This window comes from Protopterus annectens, chromosome 9.part0 (genome assembly GCF_019279795.1).
Source record: "Protopterus annectens isolate FY-2018-M chromosome 9.part0, PAN1.0, whole genome shotgun sequence".
NCBI classification, from domain to species: Eukaryota; Metazoa; Chordata; order Ceratodontiformes; family Protopteridae; genus Protopterus; species Protopterus annectens.
Window position 1 is genome coordinate 1,017,267,069 of NC_056743.1, and position 12,844 is coordinate 1,017,279,912.

The window sequence follows — 12,844 nt, forward strand, 5'->3', positions numbered from 1 at the left end:
TTATCAAAGAAATAAGATCCTCTGCTAGACTAAGCATTTGATTACTAGAGCTAGGCCTGTGAGAGAGGGTCTTAGCAGGCACATTTTTGGTTGATTTAGCTGCTTTAGCCCTGGCAAAAGCCTTAAATGACATGGATGCAGGGGGCCTAGCAGCTCCACGTGCAGGAGTAGATATATCTAAAGGAATAGTATCAGACAAATCCTGTGAACCTGCAAGAGCAGGTGGGATTTCAGTAGCAGATTCAGCCATGCTGGATGCGGCCTCGGTAGGAAGCAAGCTTTCGGCCGAAGGAAGGACCAAGGACTCTGTTTCAGCCGAAACAGAGACACTCGCGGTTGGCTTAACCGCGGTTTCGGCCGAAACCGCGGACCGCGGGTGTCGGTCCTTTTCCTTGCGCTTTTTAGTTAATTGCGAAGTCGGAGTTTCCGACGGCATTTTGTAAGCAAAAGCGGAGCCGAAAAACTCCTCAGCAAATTCCGACCGAAGTCTAAGTGTCGGTCGGTTGAAAGAAGCACAGGCTAGACAAGCTGCTACGTCGTGGTCTGGGCCTAAACAAGGTAGGCAGTAAGAGTGGAAATCTTTATGAGGTATTTGTTTCCCACAAGTTAAACAGTTATTCACTTTTTCTGACATCGGCTGAGGCAAGAAAGAGTCCCCAATGGGGTACTTGGCTTTTTAGAAGTCTTCGGTAGTAATCTCTGGTTCTGACCGACCGGCACTTGCGAACAGCTTCTGCTTCGGGCGCCACGCGGCAAGAAAGACTGAGGAAAATGGCGTCGGCTGATACCTTTATACCCGAAGAACTGCAGCTATGACGTCGGGTGAAGTGCGACATCAGCCGAGGCCAGACCCAGACTTTGGAATCCGGCCGACCGAAGGGCTGCCTGAGGACAGGACAACCCATTTGTAAGGACTGCAGATGCATCCTTGAAGGACATCTTGGACCGAACCACAAAAGGAGGGGGAGTATCAATATTCGTCAAAGATACCCACACCTCCAGGTTGGTGGCACAGCATGAAGCATCAGAGACTATCCATGTGCAACTAACAGTGGGTAAAACTGCCTTCCAGTTTATAGCCTGCTACAGACCACCCTCCCAAACCCAGGAACCCCACTCGGCCTTCCTGAGAACACTGGAAAATATGAAGGTCTCTACAAACACCATTATACTGGGTGACTTCAACTACCCAAACAGACTGGGAGCATTACTCTAGCTCCAACACCCTAGCCCAAAGGTTCCTAGAATTTATAAACTCAAATGCTATGGAACAACTGGTTACCACTCCCACAAGAGGGGAAAACATACTGGACCTGATCATCACCAACATGGGGGCTCTATGCTCCAGACCAGAAGTGTATCCCTCACTGGTAAGATCAGACCATAAACTAATCTCACTGGATATTCACATCCCGACCCCACCCCCTGCCCAGAAAAAACACAGTGAAAAACTTCTCTAAAGCAAATATCACACTCCTCAAAACAGAGGTGGAATCCTTCAAAGCCCCCGGGCCTGTGGAAAATACGGCCCAGACAGCAGAATCCTTTATAAACACATTCTATGAACGCCTTCAGAAATGCATGGATCATGCAATCCTAAATAAAAACAAGACCCAATCCTCCAAAGGGAGGCATCCTGTCTGGTGGACCCCAGTCATAAACAAACTATACAATAGGAGGAGGAAGCTACTACATGATAGAGCAAAATCCCAAAAAGGGAAGGCATCTCTGATCAGTATTAGCAAAAAACTACGGGCACTCATAAAATCGTCTAAGGCCAGCTTCGAGAGAAAAATTGCACAGGACACTAAGGATAATCACAAGGCTTTCTTTAGTTATGTTAGGAATCTGGGTGGGAATTCCCAGATATGCTCAGAATTAGTCCAAAATGACAAAAAATACACCGAACCCACAGACATTGCCAACATCCTAGCTGACAGGTTCAGCGCAATCTTCTCCCCCCCTCCCCACCAAAAGGGCAAATATCTATCTCAGCAGAGTGCTGCCCCCCTGACATCTCAGATGCTCAGGTAAGAGCAGCCCTCTCCAAAGCAAAACACACAGCATCAATGGGACCAGATGGTGTCCCGGGCTGCGTCCTACATGAACTCCAAGAAGAGCTAAACCCAAACATAAAACTACTGCTCAATCTCAGCCTTACTACAGGATATGCACCCAAAAAGTGGCGTACAGCAACAGTGGTCACTCTTCACAAAGGTGGTGCCTCAACAGATCCTGGAAACTATCGCCCCATAAGCCTGACTAGCTTGGTCTGCAAAGCTATGGAAAGGATCATCATGGACCTCCAACAAAGATATTGGGGACCTACAGACCCAGGATCCCACCCAGTTCGGCTTTGTTAAGGGCAGATCCTGCCTCTTAAACCTGGTCGATTTCTTTGAAACAGTCACCAAGGCCATTGACAAGGGGAAGGTGGTCCACACAGCCTACCTGGACCTCGCAAAAGCCTTCGATACAATACCCCACTCTGGCATTATAGATAAGCTCACCAGCTTAAATATAAACCCCTATGTCACTAGATGGGTTGCAAACTGGCTCAAGGACAGAACCCACATGGTTAGAATTGCTGGAGCCATGTCAGACTCCAAACCAGTTACAAGTGGCGTCCCACAAGGCTCAGTCCTGGGACATCTCTTGTTCGGTATATATTTCTCGGAAGTACAGGCCAACACGGAAGGACTGTGGCTGACCAAGTTCGCAGATGACTGCAAACTAGGCGCCATAATCGGCTCCCCAGCCGACAAAAGCAACCTACAAAAGGGCCTCATAGAAACAGACAACTGGTGCCAGAGCCATGGCCTCAAGCTAAACGCCAAAAAGTGTATATTCATCCCCTTTGGCAAAAACAAAGTGCCCACAAATTACCACATAGGTGGTAATCCATTAAGTACGGAAGTAATTAGGGACCTGGGGACTCAAGTTGATAGCAATCTCTCATTTGAAAACCACGTGGCCAAAGTGGTTAGAAAAACATTTTATATAGCCCACCTTATGAAGGGATTCACATCTAGATCAGGGGAGGTAATCGTGCCTCTTTATTATGGGCCTGATGAGGGATGAGTAGAGTACAATGCCCCTTTTGGGATGTACCTTACCAGACACCTGCAGCAACTGGAAAGACCCCAAAAGTACCTCACCAAGAGGATCAAAGGGATCAAACAGATGCCATATGCTGCCCGGTTAAAGAAACTCCAGCTCTACTCAGTAGCATACCGCCTGCTCAGAAGCGATCTGTGCCGGACGTATAAAGCCATGTCCAACCCAGAATTAATGGACATGCTGCACCTCAGAAAATCCAAATCCCATCGAGCTACGCGCTCAAGAGACTTGAACCTCAGCGCTGAAATAAATAGGACATGCTGGAGGGACAGATTCATAACCCAGAGGCTCCCTTCACTCTGGAATAAAATCCCAGTCCAGGTTAGGAAGAGTCCCTCATTGACTCTCTTCAAGAGGAATCTTGATGAGTGGATGGGAGATCGTAGGTTTACCCCGGGTATCACTTCTGTGTCACTGTTAGACAGAGGCACAGTATTCTAACCTCGAAAAAGGGCATAGCAAAATTCATTTAAAATGGGTGGCGAAAGCCAAACACACTCTGGCTAGGCTTATAAATGCCCTAGGGCAGATAGCCTAGTATGAACCTATAAGTGTCCCCCTCAGCAGGGCAGCAAGCAGTTATCAGTGCAGATTTGCTTTATAGTTCTTTGACACACACACAGACACACACAGACACACACAGACACACACAGACACACACAGACACACACAGACACACACAGACACACACAGACACACACAGACAGTAAATCTTGTTGTCCATGTTATTTACTCTTTTCTTTGGTTTCGTTTCTCTTACTTGTAATGTTACTTTTACTCATTTTTTCTCCTGCCTCCCATATCTACCCTAATTATTACTTCTAACAAATACTTTTTCTCACTCTTTCTTCTCTTCCCCTCCTCCTCTTTAGCCACTATTTGAACTTTTCCACTCTGAAATTTGCTTTATGGCTAAATAATGAAATGTCACTCTTATAATGTCATCACATTTCAATACTACATAACATTGTATTTAGTCTAATAATAGGTTCATAGGTAGTTACTAGGCTATCTGCCTAAGGGCCTAAGTAAGCCTAGACAACAAGTTTCCCTGGCTTATGCCACCCAAGAAAGTTATTTTCCTGTGCCACTGTCGAGCATAGCCAGAGAATTGATTCCCAGGGTATATTTTCCCATCTCCCATCCACTCAAAGATTTTTCTTGAAAAGTGCTAATGAGGAAAGTACAGTTTTGTACCTACCATAAATGTAGATGTCCGATAGATATGCAACTGCAGTCCTTACATATGGGTTGTCCTGCCTCAGGCAGCCCTCGGTCGGCCGGATTCCAAAGTCTGGGTCCGGCGCCGGCTGATGTCGCCTCCTCCCCGACGTCAGAGCGGCCGGGGTATATAAGCATCAGCCGACGCCATCCTCCTCAGTGTTTCTTGCCCCAGATGCCAGGTGCCCTTCAATGAAGGCTAAATTTTAGAACTGGAGAAAAAATTTTTTCCAGACATACACAATAGCAATAAACAGATACACCATAACAGATATCCCCAGCTAAGTATAAAAGAGGGAAGAGGACCCAACACACAGAGGGGTAGGAGGGAGGGAAAACCTGACTGCAGTTGCATATCTATCGGACATCTACATTTATGGTAGGTACAAAACTGTACTATGTCCTTCAAGAATGCAACTGCAGTCCTTACATATGGGTTGAATACCATAGCCAAGCTGGGGGTGGTAGGCTCTAAGATAAGGATGGTGCAGCTAAAATGCCCTGCAGGACTGCCGAAGCAAAGCCTACTCGGGATCTGGAATATAAAGGCCGGTTGTAGTGTTTGGAAAATGTATGCACGGAGCTCCATGTAGCAGCTTCTAGAAAGTCCTTTGTAGCCACCCCTCTTAGGAAGGCTGTGGAAGTGGCTGCAGCTCTGGTGGAGTGTGGCCTGATATTGGCTGGCACACCCTTTCCATGGAAAGAATAACAGACTCTGATGCAATGTCCAATCCATTTTGAAATAGTTTGCTTGGAAATTGCCTTTCCTTGCACTGCAGGAGCGTATGCTACAAATAGTTGGTCAGACTTTGTTGGCCTTTGTTCTGTCCAAATAATAGCGTAGTTGTCTGTAAGTATGTAGCAGCTTTTCCCCTTTATTTTGAGGATTGGGGAAGAAAGTGGGCAAGTGAATTGCTTGGTTCAGAGACACCCTGGAAATCACTTTTGGCATAAAAGAAGGGTTGGTTCTTAAAGAAACCCTGTCCTGGTGAAAAATGAGAAATGGAGGCACTGCCATGAGGACCTGTATCTCTGAGACTCTTCTTGCTGAGGTAATTGCCAACAGGAAAACTGTTTTCCATGAAAGAAATTGCAATTCTGCAGATGCTGCTGGTTCAAAAGGAGGAAGAGTTAGCTTTTCCAACATGAAGTTAAGGTCCCATGCAGGCACTGGTGGCTTTCTGGGAGGTTTGATATTCTTTATCCCTCTTAGAAATTGTCTCACCAAAGGATGTGAAAACACAGGTGGATCAGTGTTATATGTTGCTGAAATTGCTGAAGCATGTATTTTTATGGAATATGAAAGTCCATTACGCTGCATTTCTGCCAAGTATTCCAGTATGTGTGGTATGCTCATTACTGATGCATCCTGTCCCTTGTTGGTATTCCAGATGTTGAATCTTTTCCATTTGGCTGAGTAAGCCTTTCTGGTGGAAGGTCTGCGTGCTTCCAATAATATCTGTTGAACTTCCTTGGAAAGAGAGATATGGGTAGAAATCATGGGACCCTCCAGGCTGTCAGCTGTAAAGTTTGCAGGTTGGGATGAACCGTCCTGTAATTGTGCTGATTCAAGAGTAGAGGCCATTGAGGCAGAGGCCACGGTTTGGTGCAAGTCATGCTCCTTATTAATGGATACCAGTGTTGCCTTGGCCAATCTGGAGCTATTAAGATGCCTTTTGGTTGCTCTGCTTTGATTTTCAGTAACACCTTGGTCATTAGAGGTGGGAATGCATAGATTGTTAGCAAGTTCCAGCTGAATGAGAGAGCATCTATTCTCCAGGCTTGTGGATGGTGTGTCCTCAAGCAGAACTTTTTCAGATGATGATTGAGGTGGGAGGCAAAGAGGTCCATGTCCGGCCTCCCCCATGCATGAGTTATTTGAGCAAAAATGTCTGGATGTAGCATCCATTCGTGCGGGTCCAGGATGTTTCTGCTTAGACTGTCCGCCAGAACATTGTCCCTGCCTGGAACAAACTGGGATTGCAGCTGTATGTCCAGTTTCAGGGATTTTTCCCAAAGAGCCATTGTTAGTCTGCAAAGGGGGTAAGAATGAGTACCTCCCTGCTTGTTTATGTACCACATAACAGTGGTGTTTGTCTGTCTATTAGTAGATGACCTTGTTGAAGATATATTCAGAAGGCCTCAATTGCATGAATTACTGCTAACATCTCTTTTTGATTGATGTGTAGATGTATTTCCTGGGGGGCCCATTGCCCCTGAATGCATCTGCCCTCCATATGCGCCCTCCATCCATGGTCTGAGGCGTCTGTTGTAATGGTTTGGCTTGTTGGAGGTCTGTTGAAAGGCATACCTTTGTTTGACTGGCTTGCTTGAGCCCACCACAAAAATTCCCTTTGTAGACATGGGATGAGTGGGATAATTGCTTCTAAGTTGTGGCTGTGTTGAGACCATAAACTTTTTAGGTACCATTGTAGTTTTCTCATGTGAAGTCTTGCCAGTGGAATCAGTAGAATGCAAGATGCCATAAAACCCAAGGCCTGCAGGATTTTCCTTGCAGTCATCTGGGTGAGCCTTGCTAGGCTTTTGAAGTACTGTGGTAACTGTTCTTGCTTCTCGTCTGTGAGGTAAGCCATTTGCGACTGTGTGTCTAGTTTGGCTCCTAGAAAAATTATTTGTTGGGATGGCAGTAGTCTTGATTTTTGTAAGTTGACTGTGTATCCCAAAGCCTGTAGTAAGTAAATGACATAATTCAAGTTTTATGTCAAGGCTTGCTTGCTGTCCGCTTGTATAAGGCAGTCGTCCAGGTAAGGGCATATTTGTATCCCCTGGAGTCTGCAGTGTGCAATTACTGATGCCAGGCATTTTGTGAATACTCTGGGCGCAGTAGATAAGCCAAAAGGCAATGCTGAGAATTGATAATGCTCTGACCCTGCAAGAAATCTGAGGTATCTTCTGCAACTTTGATTGGAACATGCAGGTATGCCTCCTTGAGGTCCAGAGTAACCAGCCAAGACCCCTTGCCCAGCATGGGAGGGAGTTGCTGCAGTGTCAGCATTTTGAATTTTGGTACAATGAGAAAGGTGTTTAGAGCGGACAAGTCCAATATAGGCCTCCATTGATTTTCTTTTCTTGGAACAAGGAACAGTCTTGAATAAAATCCCTGGCCTTGCTCCTGAGGAGGAACCTTTTCTATTGCTTTTATTTTTATCAGCTTTGTAACTTGTTCGAAAGCCTCTGCCCTTTGATTTTGTGGCAGGTTTGGCATGCCTTGCTTTGTTGGTAAAGTATGGAAGTGGAACCTGTAGCCTTGGTCTATTATGTCCAGAATCCATTTGTCCTTTGTTAAAATGTGCCATTTTTTGAAAATAAGGATAATTTTCTGCCTAAAGGTGCTTCTCTTTGAGCCTTGGTAGGTGGTGTCAAAGTCAAGCCATTGTGATTGTCCCTGTGGAGCAGGGGATGTCCCTGCGCCACCTCTCTGATTAGTCGGTTGCCATTGGCAGCCTCTGTAGGAGCCTCTGTATTGCCCTCTTCCTCGGGCACGCCTGTTCTTTCCCCTTTGAAATTTGTCATTGTCTGGAAAGGACCAATTCTTAGAAGGCCAATTCCTGCTGAACCTTGGTGGCTGAACCTGGAGGAAATCCTTGACTGTTTGCACTGATTTAGCCTTTTCCTCAATTGATTTCAATACATCCTGAGCATTAGCACCAAATAGCTTGTGTTTTTCCAGAGGTGCATCTAGAAGCTTTACTTTAACATAATCTGGCAATGCCTGTTCTTTCAACCATGCATGTCTACGTATGACTGCCCCTGTCATAGCTGCCCTACATGAAACTTCCAATGCATCATAACCACACTGAAGAAAATGATTGCTAACCTGCTGAGTGTTATGGACCAAATCCTGCAAGGCCTTCCTTTCTAAAGGCTCAGGAGAGGTTAACCTTTTCTGCAAATCATCCATCAAGAAATCCTGATACTGAAACATATGAAAAAGGCAATTAAGGGCTTTCATGGCAAGAGTGGTTGAGGTATAAACTTTTTTGCCCCACCTCTCCAGTGACCTAGCTTCCCTGTCTGAGGGCAAAGGATTTTTGGCCATGGATGTGGCCACCCCTTTGGGCCCCTGAGAAATTGTTTCTAGATCCACAGAATGGGCCTTAAAGAAATGCTTGCGAGTTTCCGGAACCCTGTAGTATCTGTCTGGCTTGACAGCAGCAGGGGGGAGAGAGTCAGGTGAAGTACTTGAATCTGCGTACACATCATCCAGTACATCTAACACTGGGGGGATAGCTAAAGGCCTGTGTTGGGGAAGCTTAAGGAAGGTACAAAGCCGCTTCCTGGAGTCAGAGAATTCCTGGCCTTGCCACTGAAAATGCTCTCTCATGGAGTGGAGAATTTCCCCAAAAGAAATATCCTCATGAGGAGAAGCAGAAGGAATAGAATCCTCCGCATCAGAATCCTCATAGGCCTGGAAGGATTCTTCCTGGGTATCTGAGTGATCAGAGTCAGCAGTAGCTTCATCAGAAGAAAGGGTGTCTGTGTGCTCAACCCTGGGCCTTTTGTCAGAAGGAGGCTGAGAACCTCTCTCAGGATGGGCCTGGGAGCCTCGGATTAGTCATGATTTGCTTATCAGTAGTGGGCTGAGGCAAAACTTTAGGTGGGTGAGACTTGGCATGGCTGGTAGCCTTAGCACGCGTATAGGCCTTGATAGACAGACATAGGAGGCCTAGCTGCCCCACGTGCTGGAGTCACCTTACCCACCGGTATGGTCTCAGGTAAATCTTGGGCTTCAGATTCTGGAGGAAAATCCACAACCGGCACCGGCGCAGGCTCCGGGGCCGGAGTGATCGGTAAAGCAGTGTCGTCGGATCAGCAGAACAACCGCCTCAGAAGAGACCGATGAACTCGCAGTAGTTTTTGGCGTGGTGTCGGTGGAAGTCGCGGGCCGAGGATGTCGGTCCCGGTCTTTCCGTTTTTTGGAAATATGTGGTGTTGGTTGTTCCGACAACATGTTATAACAGTATTTATCGCCAAAAAAGTCTTCGGCAAATTCTGCCCGGCGCCTGAGAGTGCGCTTATTGAAGCAAGCGCAGGCAGCACAGGCAGAGACGTCGTGGTCTGGGCCAAGGCAGGGGAGGCAGTAAGAATGGACGTCCTTATGAGGTATTTGTTTACCACAAGACAAACAATTAACTTTTTCAATTTTGTCTGACATCGGCTGAGGCAAGAAAAGGTTCCCCAACGGGGTACTTAGCTTTTTGATGACTTCGGATAAGTAAAACACAGGAGCTGACCGACCGGCACTTGCGAACTGCTTCTGCTTCGGGCACCGCGCGGCAAGAAAGACTGAGGAAGATGGCATCGGCTGATGCTTATATACCCCGGCTGCTCTAACGTCGGGGAGGAGGCGACATCAGCTGGCGCCGGACACAGACTTTGGAATCTGGCTGACAGAGGGCTGCCTGAGGCAGGACAACCCATATGTAAGGACTGCAGTTGCATTCTTGAAGGACATCTTTGCTCGACATAGATGGGTAGCTTGTTTCAGAGTATGGGAAGTCTCTGGGACAGGAATCTATCTCTCCAGCATGTCCTGTTTATTGTGGTGACAAGGTTTAGGTCCCTAGAGCGTGTAGCTCAGAGGGATTGGGATTTCTTTAGGTGTGGCATGTCCAACAGCTCTGGGTTTGACATAGCTTTATATGTTAGGCAGAAATCACCTCGGAGTAGGCGATATGCTATGGAGTAAAGCTGGAACTTTTTTAGATGGTCAGTGTAGTGCATCTGTTTTAAGCCAGTAATCCTCTGTGAGGTACTTCTGCGACCTTTCCAGCTGCTGCAAATGTCTTGTGAGGTACATTCCAAAAGGGGTGTTGTACTCTATAATGGGTCTAATGAGTGTCACGTAAAGGGGAACAATGACCTCTTTTTTTTCCTGGATGAGAACCCTTTTGCGATGGTGTGCCACGTAGAAGGACTTCCTGACTACTGTAGCGATGTGATTATCAATGGAGAGACTACTGTCTACCTGGGTCCCAAGGTCTCATCACACATTCGGTGTTAAGTAGACTACCACCCATGTGGTAGCTCAGTTCCACTTCATATCATCGAAATTTCATTTCAATCGAAATTGAAATAGAGACCAAATCGTCGAAAACCCATATCATCGAATCTCAAATAATTGAGAACTATAACGCAACTAGAAATAACATCCCAGACACTGTTTACTACGTTTATGCAGGGGGGGGGGGGGTGCGACCTTGGAGTTGGTATAATTAATTACCGGGGGTGTTAGGGGCTCCCACATCGGGGGGTGCAGGGGGGCTTGCCCCCTGCATAAACGTAGTAAAGACTTTGTGGAATGTTATTTCTAGTTGCTTTATAGTTTTCAATGATTTGAGATTCGATTATATGACTTTTCGACGATTTGGTCTTGATGATTTGAATTTCGATGATATGAAGTGGAACCGGTAGCACAGGTACAGAGTTTTTACTAAAGGGAATGACAATGCACTTTTTTGAACCGAGCTTGTGGCCATGGCTCTAACACCAGGCATCTGTCTCAGTGAGGCCCTTCTGTAGGATGTCCACATCATTTGGGGAATCAACTATGGCTCCTAGTTTTCAGTCATCTGCGAACTTCGTTAGACAGAGGCCTTCTGTGTTCGCTTGTAATTCAGAGAAGTAGATACCAAACAGGAGAGGTCCCAGGACTGAACCCTGTGGTATTCCACTTGTCACTGGTTTGATGTCAGATTTGGACTCTGCAACTTTTACAGTGTGGGTTCCGTCAGTGATTCAGTTGGCAACTCATCTTGTGACATAGGGATTTATACCTAGTTTAGTGAGTTTAGCTATAATTCCAGAATGGGGGATGGTGTAAAAAGCCTTGGCGAGGTCAAGATAGGCTGTGTGAACCACCTTAGCCTCATAGACTGCCTCAGAGAAGTCGATTAGGTTCAGGATGCATGATCTGATTTTCATAAACCCGAACTGGGTGGGGTCCAGAGTTTGGAGGTTACCAATGTCTGTTTATGAGTTCCATGATGATACGTTCCATGGCCTTGCAGACCAAGCTCATCAGGCTAATAGGACGATAGTTCCCGGGATCAGTGGTGGCTCCCCCTTTGTGAAGTGGGATAACGGTTGCTATGCACCATTCAGTGGGCACAAAGTCTGATGTGAGGCTATGATTGAACATGGTGCTTAGGTGGGGAGCCAGTTCGCTCTGAAGCTCATGTAAAATGCAGCCTAGGATGTTGTCCAGTCCCATGGAAGCTGTGTTTTCGGCTTTAGAGAGTGCAGCTTTTACCTGTGTAGTCGTGATTACAGGGAATCTGCATTCTTTCTGTATAGATATGGGCCCTTTAGGGTGTGAGAGGGTGGTAAAGATAGCACTGAACCTATCTGCCAGAATGTTGGCAATATCAGTTGGTTCTGTAATTTTCATGCCGTTGTGCTGGAACTCAGCAGATCTGGGTGTTGCCATTGATATTCTTGACATAGCTATAGAATGATTTGTGGTTGTTCTTAGAATCAGTGGTGATTTTATTTTCATAGCTAGCTTTGGAGGCTCTTTATAAGGGATCTCAGCGTCTTACTGAGGCTGATCAGGGAGCTCCACCACCCATGGGATTTTACTCTCTTTTGCAACAGTTTCTTCCTTCTGCTGTACAGTTTGTTTATGGCAGGGGACCCACCAGATGGAGGATAGCTTCTTGGTTCTGCTTGGGATAGCACGATCCATGCAAGTGCTTATAGAGTGCATTTGTGTAATATTCAGCAGTTCTAACTGTATTGTCCATCTGCATGGGTGTCATGAAGTTCGCCATTTCTGTCTTAAGAAGCATGAAGTCGGCTATGGAGACATTTTTTACTGTGGTTTCCTTAATGGGGGTGGGGGCAGGATGTGGATATCTAGGGTGATTAGCTTATGGTTGGATCTGACCAACAAGGAGTTGACTTTGGGTGTGGAACACCGGTCATTTATGTTGGTAATGACTAGGTCTAGGATACTGTTGCCCTTGGTGGGGGTGTGGATAAATTGATCCAGGGCACTGGAGTTTATGAATTCCAGAAAGCATTGAGCGAAGGAGTTGGTACATGAGTAGTTTTCCCAGTTAATGGTAGGATAGTTGAAATCGCCCATTATCAGGGTGTTTGAACCCTAATATTTTCCAGTATATCAAGAAAAGAGGAGTGGGAATTCTGGGGCATGATGGGGGATCTGTGGCAAGCTACAATTTGGATTGCAGTTTTCCCCAGAGTTAGTTGCACTTGGATAACCTCGGATGCATTATGCTGAGCAACTAGCCTGGAGATGTGGATATCCTTAATGAATACGGGCACACCTCCACCTTTGATGTTCCGGTCCAGGTTACGTGGCTGAAAAGTGTGGTATGAGTTATGGCCTGATAGTGCAGGGGTGCTCTTTGGAGCCTTGAACGAGGTCTCAGTCACTGCACAGGTATCGATGTTCTCCATTTTAAGGAGTGCCTTGAGTGAGTGCATTTTGAGATTTAGACTTCTAGCACTGAGTAGC

General features: G+C 46.3%; 1 protein-coding gene across 1 annotated transcript in view; it reads right to left on the reverse strand.

Moving 5' to 3' along the window:
* The window catches only part of TMBIM6 (transmembrane BAX inhibitor motif containing 6), a 381,522-nt gene that overhangs the window by 28,357 nt on the left and 340,321 nt on the right, over positions 1-12,844 (reverse strand). The gene's annotated exons all lie outside the window — the stretch shown is intronic.